The sequence below is a fragment of the Dasypus novemcinctus genome, chromosome 4, assembly GCF_030445035.2.
Source record: "Dasypus novemcinctus isolate mDasNov1 chromosome 4, mDasNov1.1.hap2, whole genome shotgun sequence".
In the NCBI taxonomy this organism is placed as follows: Eukaryota; Metazoa; Chordata; class Mammalia; order Cingulata; family Dasypodidae; genus Dasypus; species Dasypus novemcinctus.
The window spans coordinates 103,028,198-103,042,450 of NC_080676.1; the positions used below are offsets into that span (position 1 = coordinate 103,028,198).

At 37.2% G+C, this 14,253-nt stretch overlaps 1 pseudogene; it reads left to right on the forward strand.

Annotated features, from left to right (window-relative positions):
- Positions 1 to 12,099: 12,099 nt before the first annotated feature.
- LOC131278350 (zinc finger and SCAN domain-containing protein 4-like) lies at positions 12,100 to 13,372 on the forward strand (annotated as a pseudogene).
- Positions 13,373 to 14,253: the final 881 nt, after the last annotated feature.

Consider the following 14,253-nt stretch of genomic DNA (forward strand, 5'->3'; position numbering starts at 1 on the left):
GAAATATAGCAAAGCCCCAGAAGAGACACAAGATAAGAGATACCTAATCAAAGAGTTATGCATAAATTTCCAAAATTAATGCGTTGAAAGAATCTGGCTAAAGAGATAAAGGACCTCAAGAAGACACTGAGTGTTATGGTATATGAGTATATCTCAATAAAAAGAAGACACTGAGTGAGCACTAAGAAGAATTTGAACACCTGAATAGAAAAGTAACAGCTCATGGGAATGAAAGATACAGTAGTGCAATCAAAAACATTACAGGCATACAACAGTAGACTTGAAATGATAGAAGAAAGAACAGCTGAAACTGAAGAGAGAAAAGAACGGGAAAAAATTGAGCAAGGGCTCAGGGAGTTGAATGATAACAGGAACCACAACATATGTGTCAGGGAGTTCCAGGAGAAGAGAAGGGAAAGAGTGAGGAAATAACAGCTGAAATTTTCCCAACTCTCAAGAAAGAAATGAATTTACATGTCCAAGAAGTGCAGCATACCACAATCAGAATAAATGCAAATAGACCTACCCCAAGATAATTACTACTCAGAATGCCAAACACCAAAGATAAAGAGAAAATTCTGAGAGCAGCAAGGGAGAAGCAAGCCATAACATATAAAGATCACTCAGTAACAGTAGTGCAGATTTATCATCAGAAACCATGGAGTTGAGAAGACAATGGTAAGATAACAATTAAGATACTGAAAGAGAAAACGACCAGCCAAGAAATCTTTTTAAATTTATTTTTTTTTAAATCCATTTTATTGGTACATATTAATAAAGCATACAATTCACCCAAAGAGTACAATCAATGATGTTTGGTATAATCACATATTGGGCATTCATCACTTTAATCACTATTGGAACATTTTCATTATTTCAATAATAATAAACAAAAAACAAGAAAATTCCTCACCTCCAATATCTCTGTTTCCCTTAGTGTGCATAGATGCTATTTCTGCCTATTCTTGCAAAATTATTTATTTAGCCATTTTATTGAAATATATTCACATATCATACACTCTATCCAAAGTGAATAACTAATGGCTTTTAGTATAATTACAGTGTTGTGCATTCATCACCACAAAAAAATTTAGAACCATTTCATTATTCCAAAAAGCAAAACTCCATGATGCTTAGCATGCCTTCCGCAACTGTACATAGCCGCTAATCTAATTTCATCTTTATAACCTGATTTATATTTGCATTTTATATAAATGGAATCCTACAATATGCTACATAATATATTTAGTTCTTAGTAGCACAGTCATACAGTATTGGTCATTTTGTGTCTGGCTTGCTTCACTCAGTGTCCTCCAAGTTCATCCATGTTTTCACATGATTTACGACTTCATTTCTTCTTACAGCTAAGTAATATTCACACTGGGTTGTCTGCAACTTTTGCCAATTATGAATAATGCCGCTATGAACATCAGCATACAGACGTCTCTTTGTGTCTCAGATCTTCTGTGTATATAACCAATAGTGGTATTGCAAGGTCAATTAAGATTATCTTGTGGTTTTTTCCTACAGTTTGTTAATGTAGTGTATTATGTTGATTGATTTTCTCATGTTGAAACAGTCTTCCATACCAGGAATAAATCCTACTTGGTCATAATGTATAAGTCTTTTGATATGCTGTTGGATTCTATTTGCAAGATTTTGTTTAGAATTTTGCATCTATTCACTAGAGATTGGTCTGTAATTTTGTTTTCTTGTAGTGTCTTTATCTGACTGTGGCCACTTTCTCCCCATCAATGATACAATTTCTTCTATTAGTAGCCACAAAAGTTTTATAGTAGAATATCAGTAAGTCTGCACTAATCCATATTTTATTCATTCTGTGGGCCCTGGGATGGTGACATCCGCTCCACCTCTATATCGAGATGGGGCTTAGATTCCACATGGATAATGGATGCAATTCTCCTGCTTGCAGGTGTAGGCACTCTCAGTTCCCTGGGGTGGTGATTGACCATCTTCACCTCCCTGTTAGCTGACCTGCATAAATCCAATGAACCAGAGAATAGGAGTTGCAACTCTGCTGAGGTTCAGGGCAGACAGTCCAGAGGTTCAAGTCTCCTGACTATACACCAATGCTAGCAACAACCAAAGGTTCAGTAAAAGTGACAGAAGAGGCATGTGTAGGCATCTGAGTCCAACTCCATCACACTCAGGGACACAAATTCCAAAGTAAGGCCCACTGACATGGTACTGAGCTCCAGAGTGATCTGCCATGACCATATCCCTGTGGGACTCCATAGCCCTCAGGAGAACCAGTACCTGGGGTTGTATCCACTTTGGCTGTTTCTGGAGTCCTCTTGAGGAGTGTGTAAGCGTTACCCCTCTGATGACCTCCTGACTCTTTTTTTTAAGACTCTTAGCCATATAAACTCATTTGTCTTTGCCATTTCCCCCTTTTATTCAAGGTCAAAAAGCAGTTTTTAACACATGATCCTACATGTGGGCTGAGATATTCTGCTGGTCTGAGTGGACCCTTTTTTTCAAGGTCTCTTTCTATTTACATCACCAACTGGTTCTTAGTAGTAATCCCTCAGTGCCGGGGAAGCTCATCCCCGGGAGTCACGTCCCATGCTGCAGGGAATGTAATGCATTTACATGCTGAGTTTGGCTTAGAGAATGGCTACATTTGAGCAAACTGGAGGCTCTCAGGAGGTAAACCTTACGCACCCTGCAGCTCAAGGCCTAGTTCATATTTCAGGTACACAAATTCATAAGCATAGTCATCAGTATCAAGGGCTCATTGTTGGAAAATCCTTCTTTGTTGGTCTTTGCCATTGTACTTGGGCCAAACACAATGTTTGTAACTAGCAGTACTATTATGTGGGTATGAAAGTAGTTTAAAGGGAAAGTCTGAGGTCATGTATGTCACTAAAAGGAAAGCTAAAAATGTAACATGGGACTGTATAGCATAGTAAAACTGACTGTGAACTATGAATATGGATAAAATTGCATATATAAGACTGTCTTTCTTAAAATGGAACAAATATATGTTAATACTAACAAGATGTTAATAGAAGACAAAAAAATAAAAACCATTATGCTAAATGAAAGAAACCAGACACAAAGTACTACATATTGCATGATTCCATTTATATAAAATGTAAATATAAATCAATTTATAAAGATGAAATGAGATCATGGTTTATAGGGCTGGGGAAGGACTGCTAAGGCATGTAGAGTTTTTCTTTTTGGAGTAATGAAATTGTTCTAAAAATTTTTTTTGTGGTGATGAATGCACAACATTGTGATTATACTAAAAGCCATTGACTATTCACTTTGGATAGATCATATGGTATGTGAATGTATCTCAACAAACCTGCTTAAAATAAATAAATAATTGTGTAAGAATAGCCAGAAATAGCTACTATGTACAGCAGGGGGACCATGGAGAGATTGAGAGGTGAAGAATTTTCTTGCTTTTGGGTTTTTTGTTTATTATTGAAATAATGAAAATGCTCTAAAAATGATTGAGGTGGTGAGTGTACAAACATGTGATTGTACCAAATACCATTGATTGTACACTTTGGATGAATTGTATGTTTTATTAATATATATCAATAAAATTATTTAAAATATAGAAATTATAGAAACCCATGCAGGAATAAAAACTATGTAGAAAATACATGCCTAATTGTATATAAATAAAATAATGATAGATGGTAAAATACATGAATTAAAATTCATGACAAAAATAGTAAGGCATGGAGTATATAGAGGAAAATTGTCCTAAGATTTTAGGTTTGTCTGTGAAGTGGTGAAAGTGTTCATTTATGTTAGACACTAATTCATATTGTAATCTTCAAAGTAATCGCTAAAAGATCATTAAAATAATGTAAAACTAACATGCATTAGAAAATGGAATAATAAAATATATTGTTAATCTGAAAGAATTCAAGAAAGGAAAATAAAGATTAAAAGGTGAGACAAATAGAAAAAACATCAGAAGATGAAGATACAGGGGCGGCGGCCTTGGCCCAGTGGTTCAGGCGTCCATCTACCACATGGGAGGTCCGCGGTTCAAACCCTGGGCTGCCTCGACCCACGTGGAGCTGGCCCATGCGAAGTGCTGATGTGCACAAGGAGTGCCCTGCCATGCAGGGGTGTCCCCCATGTAGGGGAGCTCCACGTGCAAGGAGTGCGCCCCGTAAGGAGAGCCATCCAGCACGAAAGAAAGTGCAGCCTGCCTAAGAATGGCACCACCCACACAGAGAGCTGACACAACAACAAGATGACATAACAAAAAGAGACACAGAAGTGGACAAAGAAACAAGACACAGCAAACAGACACAGAGAACAGACAACTGGGGTGGGGGGGGAGGAGAAATAAATCTTAAAAAAAAAAAAAGAAGATGAAGATATAAACTCAAATATATTAATAATTGGATTAAATGCTGTTGGGCCCTCAAATCTCTAATTATTTGTGGAATAAATCCAAATTTTAAATATATATATATTAAAAGGTACAGTGTGCAAGAAAATATTATAAGACAAAGTAACAGGATATGATGACCAATCCAAAGGCCTGAAGAAATCCAGAAAACATCAGTGAAGAAGATCAGATTTTGGACATACTGGACAAAGACTTTTTTTAAAAATGATCTTCAATATGTTCCAGGAGATGAAGGAAAATACAGAAAAATAATTAAAGAATATCAGGAAAACAATAAATGACAATATAAGAATCTCAAAAAAGACATTTTTCAAAAGGAACCAAACAGAAATGGGGTTGAAGACACAATAATTGAAGTGAGAGGTTTCCTATAGGGTTTGTATAGTAGATTCCAGCTAGCAGAAGAAAGAATCTGAAATGAGTTAGGCTAAGTCACAAAAAGAAATAAAAATTAGAAAGAGTGAAAATAGCATAAGAGATCTGTGGGACACCATCAGGCATATCAATATATGCATTATGGGAGTCCCAGAGGTGAAGAAAGAGAAAGGGGCAGAAGGAATATTCAAAGAAATGACAGAAAACTTCTCAAATTTAAAAAGACATGAATTTGTTCATACAAGAAGACCAACAAACAGCAAACAGGGTAAACATGAGAGAAATATGACCAAATATAGTAATCAAACTATCTAATGTAGGGGTTCTTTACAAGGAGCCCATGATCTTGGACTGAAATTAAAAAACAAAACACTATTCTTTGTGCAGACATGTTGGTGTGGGTGTACTTATTAAAAAATACACAGTATAATGTGGACTTAGTAAGGAGTCCATGGTTTTTACTTGACTGGCAAAGAGGTCCATGGAACAAATAAGGTTAAGAACCCCTGATCTAATGCAAAAGACAAGGAGAGAATCCTGAAAGCTGCAAGAGAAAAACAAAGTATTATGTACAAGGGAGTCCCAGTAAGAGTAACCGCCAATTTCTCATTCAAAATCATGATGGCAAATAGGTAGTGGGATGAAATACTTAAAGTGTGGAGAGAAAACAATTTCCAACCAAGAATTTTGTATCCATTGAGACTGTCTTTCAAAAATGAGGAAGGGATAAAGACATACCCAGAAACAAAAGTTGAAAAAGTTTGTCACCAATAGACCTGCCCTATAAGCAATGCTAAACGGAGTTCTTCCTACTGAGAAGAAAGGACACTAGATAGTGGATTGAAGCAACAGAAAGTAAGACACCTCCAGAAAAGATAACATATAGGTAACTATAAATGCCAGTATTACTTGTTTTTTGTATGTAACTCCAGTTTTTCTTCTTACAGGTTCAAAAATGCAATGCATAAATAGTATTGATAAATCTATGATTTGGAAAATACAATGTAGAATGATATAATTTGTAACAAGTACTACAAAAGGGTGGAGTATAGGAACAGGACAGGTAAATGCTCCTGAACGTAAATTAAGTTGGTATCAAATTAAAATGTGGCTATTATAGATTTAGGACATTAAATTTTAGCCACATGGAAATCACAAGAAAATGTATGAAAAGTATGTACAGAAAGAAATGAGAAGGACTCAAAATGGTACAATACAAAATATCAAATAAATATGAAAGTAGACATTAATAGAAGAATTAAGGATCAAAAACCATATGAGACTTACAAAGACCATTTAGCAAAATGGCAAGAGAAAGTCTTGCATTACCTGTAGTTACTTTAAATGTAAGTGGATTAAACTCTCCAATATAAAGGCAGAAACTGGCAGCATGGATTTAAAAAGCATGACCCAAGTGTATGCTGCTTACAAGAAACTCACCTTAAATAGAAAGATGCAGATATGTTGTAAGTGAAAGAATAGAGGGGAAAAAAACTTGGAACTAGTATATAGAGCTAATATCAAATAAAATAGACTTCAAGTCAAAAACAGTTATTTGTGACAAAGAAGTTCACTATATACTCATAAGAGGATCAATTCAACAAGAAGACATAACAATTATAAATATATATATGCACCAAATGGGAGAAACCCAAAATACATGAAGCAATATTACATAGTTAGAGTGAAATAGATGGTTCTGCATTCATAATAGATTTCAATACACAACTTTCAATAATGGCTACAACATCTATAACTCTGGTTTGCTAGTTATGCAAAGGACAAGGAGAGAATTCTGAAAGCTGCAAGAAAGAGAAAACAATTTCCAACAAGAATTTTGTATCCAGTGAGACTGTCTTTCAAAAATGAGGAAGGGATTAAGACATACCCAGAATGTTGCTCAGCAAAAGCATGAGCAACAACAACAGCAAAATAGATAATATGGAGGAGATGAACCCAGTGCAGCAAGAGTCACACATCAGCTCAGCGTTCAGCCCAGGACTACCCAGTTTGAAGGTTCAGCCAGGAAGAAGGTTCATCTCTGCTTGCTTCATTGATGTGATTTGGAAGGTTAAGCTGATCATACAGCCAGTGAACTTAACCAACAACAAGTAACTTGAGTAAGAAGAAAAAAGTGACAAAGAGAAGATATAACACCTATGCAAAAATAACAACTAATTAACCTCCAAAAGCAGACAAAGAAGCTAAGGAACTGATTAAATTCGTCAAAATAAAGAGATGACCAGAAAGCAACAAAAATCTACAAACCAAACCAATAATCAGGAAAACATGACTGAATCCAATCAACAAACCAATAATCACGAAGGGGAGCAAAACTTGGCACAAGCAATGAAAGAACTCAGAACATTTATCACCGACAAATTTGATGCAGTAATGAAAGAGGTTAACAACATGAAGACATCACTTGGAGGGGAAATTGCAGACATACGCAAAAACATAACAGATATGATGGGAATGAACACCACAGTTCAAGAAATCAAAAATACACTTGCAGCAAATATCAGCAGACTAGAAGAGACAGAGCAGAGAATTAGTGATGTGGAAGACAGTACCTCAGAAATCAAACAGATAGTAGAAGGGGTCAATAAGAAGATAGAAAAAATCCAATTAGGATTTAGGGACCTGAATGACAATGCAAAACGCTCAAACATACGTATTATAGGCATTCCAGAAGGTGAAGAGAAGGGAAAGGGGTCAGAAGGAGTGTTGCAGGAAATAATGGCTGAAAACTTCCCAAATCTACTGAAAGAGACAGATGTACATATCCAAGAAGCACAGCGCACTCCACAAGTCATAAACCCCAACAGGCCCACCCCAAGACATATACTTATCAAATTATCCAAGGCTCAAGACAAAGAGAAAATCCTAAAAGCAGCAAGAGAAAAGAAAACCATCACATACAAGGGAAGCTCAATTAGATTAAGTGCTGATTTCTCTTCTGAAACCATGGAGGCAAGAAGACAGTGGTATGATATAGTCAAGGTACTAAAGGAAAAAAACTTCCAACCAAGAATACTCTATCCAGCTAAACTAGCATTCAAACATGATGGAGAGTTCAAAATATTCACAGACAAACAGAAACTGAAAGAGTATACCAACAAGAAACCTCCCCTTCAAGAAATTCTAAAGGGAGTTCTGCAGGAAGAAAGGAAAAAACAGGAAAGGCAAAGTTGGAGGAGAGTATAAGACCAACAACAACAACAAAAAAGACCAAAAAAATATACAAACAAAATATGACAAACACAAATCCAATCAAAATATGGCTAACACAAATAATTCCTTGATAGTAATAACACTGAATGTCAACGGATTAAACTCACCTATCAAAAGATTCAGACTGGGACATTGGATAAGGAAATATAACCCATCCATATGCTGTCTACAAGAGACACATCTTAGACCCAGAGACGCTTGGAGATTGAAAGTGAATGGCTGGAAAACAATCATACAAGCTAACAATAACCAAAAAAAGGCAGGAGTAGCTATATTAATATCAGACAAAATAGACTTTAAATGTGAAACAATTGTGAGAGACAAAGAAGGATACTACATTTTAGTGAAAGGGAAAATCTGTCAAGAAGATCGAACAATCATAAATATCTATGCCCCTAACAAGGGTGCCTCTAAATACGTCAGGCAAACGCTGGAAAAACTAAGTGAAAGAATAGATACATCTACAATTATAGTGGGGGATTTTAATACACCACTATCAACTCTGGACAGAACATCTCAAAAGAGAATCACCAAAGAAACAAAAGATCTGAATAGTATATTAGAGGAGCTCGATCTAATAGACATATATAGATCGCTACACCCAAACACAGCAGGATATACATTTTTCTCAAGCGCACATGGATCATTCTCCAAGATAGATCATATGCTAGGCCACAAAGAAAGGCTGAACGAATTCAGAAAGATTGAAATCATACAAAACATTATCTCTGACCACAGTGGAGTCAAGCTGGAGATTTGCAAGGGACAGAAGCCCAGATTTCACACCACGATTTGGAAATTAAACAGCACACTCTTAGAAAAACAGTGGGTCAAAGAGGAAATCTCAAAAGAAATCAATGACTACCTTGAAACAAATGATAATGATAACACAACATACCAAAATTTATGGGATGCAGCAAAAGCAGTACTGAGAGGGAAGTTTATAGCCATAAATTCATATATCAAAAAAGAAGAAAGAGCAAAAATCGAAAAACTAACTGCACATTTGAAGGAATTAGAAAAACAACAACAAAGTAACCCAACAGGAAGAAGAAGGAAGGAAATAACAAAGATAAGAGCAGAACTAAATGAAATAGAAAATAAGAAAGCACTTGAACAGATAAACAAGACCAAGAGCTGGTTTTTTGAGAAGATTAACAAAATTGACAAACCTTTAGCAACACTAACAAAGAAAAAAAGAGAGAAGATGCAAATACACAAAATAAGAAATGAGAAAGGCGATATCACCACTGACCCAACAGAAATAAAGACTATCATAAGAGGATATTTTGAAAAACTATATTCCAACAAAAATGACAATCTAGAGGAAATGGACAAATTCCTAGAAACACATAAGCAGCCCATATTGACGAAAGAAGAAATTGATGATCTTAACAAACCAATCACAAGCAGAGAGATAGAATCAGTTATCAAAAATCTCCCAACTAAGAAGAGCCCAGGGCCAGATGGCTTCACAGGTGAATTCTACAAAACATTCCGGAAAGAACTGACACCAATCCTGCTGAAACTATTCCAAAACATCGAAACGGAAAGAACATTACCCAACTCCTTCTATGATGCCAACATTACCCTAGTACCAAAGCCAAACAAAGACATCACAAGAAAGGAAAATTACAGACCAATTTCTCTGATGAACCTAGACGCAAAAATACTTAACAAAATACTTGCTAATCGTATTCAACAATACATTAAACGTATTATACACCACGACCAAGTGGGATTCATCCCAGGTATGCAAGGATGGTTCAACATAAGAAAATCAATCAACGTAATACACCATATAAACAGATTGAAGGAAAAAAATCACATGATTATATCTATTGATGCAGAAAAAGCATTTGACAAAATACAGCACCCTTTCTTGATAAAAACACTCCAAAAGATTGGAATACAAGGGAATTTTTTGAACATGATAAAGAGTATATATGAAAAACCTAAAGCCAATATTGTTTACAATGGAGAAATCCTAGACTCCTTCCCTCTAAACTCAGGAACAAGACAAGGATGCCCACTGTCTCCGCTCCTATTTAACATTGTCTTAGAAGTACTTGCACGACCACTGAGGCAAGAAACAGAAATAAAAGGCATTCAAATTGGAAAGGAAGAAGTCAAAATTTCATTATTTGCAGATGACATGATCCTATACATAGAAAACCCTGAGAGATCTACAACGAAGATTCTAGAACTCATAAATGAGTTTAGTAAAGTCGCAGGTTATAAGATCAATGCGCAAAAATCAGTAGCATTTCTGTACACCAATAATGAGCAAGATCAGGAGGAAATCAAGAAACAAATACCATTCACAATAGTAAATAAAAAAATCAAATACTTAGGAATAAATTTAACTAAAGAGGTAAAGAACTTATACAACGAGAATTATACAAGATTGTTCAAGGAAATCAAAGAAGACCTAAATAAATGGAAGACTATTCCTTGTTCATGGATAGGAAGACTGAACATTATTAAGATGTCTATCCTACCAAAATTGATCTACACATTCAATGCAATCCCAATAAAAATCAACGCAGCCTTCTTTAAGGAACTAGAAAAACTAACTATGAAATTTATTTGGAAAGGAAAGAGACCCCGAATAGCCAAAGACATACTGAAAAAGAAAAACGAAATTGGAGGAATCACACTACCTGACTTCAAAACATACTATAAAGCTACGGTGGTGAAAACAGCATGGTATTGGCATAAGGAAAGACACATAGACCAATGGAATTGAATTGAAAGCTCTGATATAGAACCTCACATATATAGCCACATAATATTTGATAAAGCCACCAAACCCTCTCAATTGGGAGACAGTGGCCTATTCAACAAATGGTGTCTGGAGAACTGGATAGCCATATGTAGAAAAATGAAAGAGGATTACCATCTCACACCTTATACAAAGATCAACTCAAGATGGATCAAAGACCTAAATATAAGAGCCAAGACCATAAAAACCTTAGAAAGCAGTGTAGGGAAACATCTACAGGACCTTGTAATAGGTAATGGATTTATGAATATCTCACCAAAAGCACGAGCAGCAAAAGAACTAATAGATAAATGGGACTTCCTCAAAATTAAAGCCTTCTGCACCTCAAAGGAGTTTGTCAAGAAAGTAAAAAGGGAGCCCACACAGTGGGAGAAAATATTTGGCAATCATATATCTGATAAGAAACTTATAACTTGCATATATAAAGAACTCCTATATCTTGAAAATAAAAAGATAAACAACCCATTTAAAAAATGGGAAAAAGACTTAAACAGACACTTCTCCGAAGAAGAAATACAAATGGCAAGAAAGCACATGAAAAAATGTGCCAAATCTCTAGCTGTCAGGGAAATGCAAATCAAAACTACAATGAGATACCATCTTACACCCATAAGATTGGCAGCTATGAAAAAAACAGAAGAATACAAGTGCTGGAGAGGATGTGAAGGAAGGGGAACACTCATCCACTGCTGGTGGGAATGCAGAAGGATCCAACCATTCTGGAGGACAGTATGGCGGTTTCTCAAAAAACTAGCCATAGATTTACCATATGACCCAGCAATACCACTGCTGGGTATATACCCAGCAGAACTGAAAACAAGGACACAAACCGATATATGTACACCAATGTTCATAGCAGCATTGTTCACTATTGCCAAAAGTTGGAATCAACCCAAATGCCCATCAACAGATGAGTGGATCAATAAAATGTGGTATATACACACAATGGAATACTACTCGGCTGTAAGAACAAACACACTACAAACACATGTGATAACATGGATGAATCTTGAGAACCTTATGTTGAGTGAAGCAACCCAGACATTGAAGGACAAATACTACATGACCTCAATGATATGAAATAAACAAGCTGCCCTAGATAGCAAGAGACTGAACGATAGGCTTACAGGAAATCGGAGGGTGGAGGAAGGATATGAGCCGATGTCTGCAGGGGTGGAACTTAAGACGAGATGGTGGTCTACTGTTTCTAGCTTGCTGATTTTAAGCACCCCGACTTGTTGAAGCAGATCTCAAGTCAGCAGAGACTGAATCCTCAAGGCTGAGTCTCTGAGAAACCTTGCTAAGAATGGCTTTAGATCTCAGGACCTCCTTTCAACGTGAGCCATCCAGGAATGATTGTGGATCAGAAAATATAGAGTTTGAACCCACCCAAAGATCTGGTGTCCAGAAGGGAGAGGAGATCTTTGATTTCCAGATCACTCGGCTCAACTCATTTCAAAATGATAATTCATGCGTGAGGAAGGAAGTGCAAAGACTCCATAAATTTTTCCACTTGTGGCTGCAGCCTGAAAAACACACCAAGGATGAAATCATTTCTCAGTTGGTCCTGGAACAGTTTATGCTGAATGGACACAGCAGAAACAGGGCCTCTTTGAAGAAGAAATGGGAGTCAAGTGGAAGAAACCTGGATAGATTCATGGAAGACGTGACTGATGACTGCATGAATCCGCCTGGCTTTGTCCATGTTCACATGCGGGGACAGGAAGCCCTCTTCTCTGAGAATATGTCCTTAAGAGAAGTAATTATTCAGCTCAAGGGACAGTCATTAGCAGGAAGCTCAACAGGACAGAGCAGGAGGATGCCATGCTGGTATGCCTAAGATACTCCCCTGCAAACAGAACAAGAAGATGAACTAAAAGAAGGTGACCCAAATATTTCCAGGAAAATTACTCAAGAAATTGACAATATTATGAGTCAAAGCAATCAAGTACCTTCCCCAATTATCACTCAGGAAGAGAACTGCAATAAGTCTGAAGAGGGAGGTATTTCTTGGGAGAACCTGCATAACTCCAGAAGAACAAAGCTTGGCTCACCCAAATCCCAGGAAGGATCCCTAGAAAGACCCTCTTATCAAGATGTCCCTATGGAAGTGGAACCACAGTTTCTCCCCAGGTCCGACCAGGCCATACCGGAGCCTATCCCTACCCACCAGAGCAATGATGGAACATCCAGATGTGGGATACACCAAGAAAGAGTCCACAGTCCCCCAAAATCATACAAATGTGAGGACTGTTCCAGGATCTTTAGGTATCCCTCTCAGCTAGAAGCCCACCAGAGAAGACACAGGAATGAGAGACCATTTGTTTGCACCGAGTGTCACAAACGTTTCTTCCAGACATCAGACCTCCATGTGCACCAGAAGATTCACATGGCAGAGAAGCCCTTCAGGTGCAACTCATGAAAGATCCTTCAGCTAAAAACCAACGCTAACTCATGAGAGGATCCACTCCGAAGGTACGCCCTACACGTGTTCCCTTTGCAAAGAAAGCTACTGCCAGACATCCACATACCACCGCCATGTGCAGACCCACCAGAAAATTATTCTCTAAAGTGATTTTGCCACCCCCAGAAGCTTCCTCAGCTACTGCCCTGACAAAAGACACATAAAGATAGATATGTGGCAGACTTCCGGCAAGATGGTGGCTGAGTGAGCTTGCCTTCCCGTCTCTCCTGGGAAGAGGCAGCTGGGCACCGCTGGAGGTTCTCCGGGACCAGGCTTTTTCAGGATTTTTTCAGGGCAGGAAGTGTCTGGACATCGATTTGGTGGGAAGGTCCTACAGGAAATACCTCACATTTGCTGGGTTTTCTCACCCTCCACTGCCTCATTTCTCTGTGAATAGATTTAGCCTATCTACACTATCCCCTTTCCCCTACAACTTGATATCCTCCACCATCTGCTATCTCTCCTATATTCCATCTCCCTTTCTTTGATCCACAAAGTGTCTAACTCTTAATTTCTAATACCTTTGTTTAGTTTTCCATCTGGTATTCGTCCCTGAAACTATTACCTTTCTTTTCTCTTTCCCTCTCTCACGAAAACAATAGCCTCTTAGTACGTACCACATTCCTCCCATATTCAGTCGTCTACCTCATTATAGGTACTTTCCTACTACTATAACTCTACACAATTTACATGATCTAAGCTCCATCCTCCCAGAACTCATATTGTTGCTTTGTAAACATATATCACCAATACTACTTCACACTTTTTCCTTCCTTACACAATTGACTTTCCCCAGCACTAATACTTTCCTTTAAAGTGAGCCTAACTAGCAATAAGAAATTGGAATAAGAAGAACAAAGTGACAAAGAGAAGATATAACACTTACGCAAAAACAACAGCTAATTAATCTCCAAGACTAGACAAAGAAGCTAAGGAACTGATTAAACCCGTCAAGAAAAAATGTTGACAAGACAGCAACAAAAATCT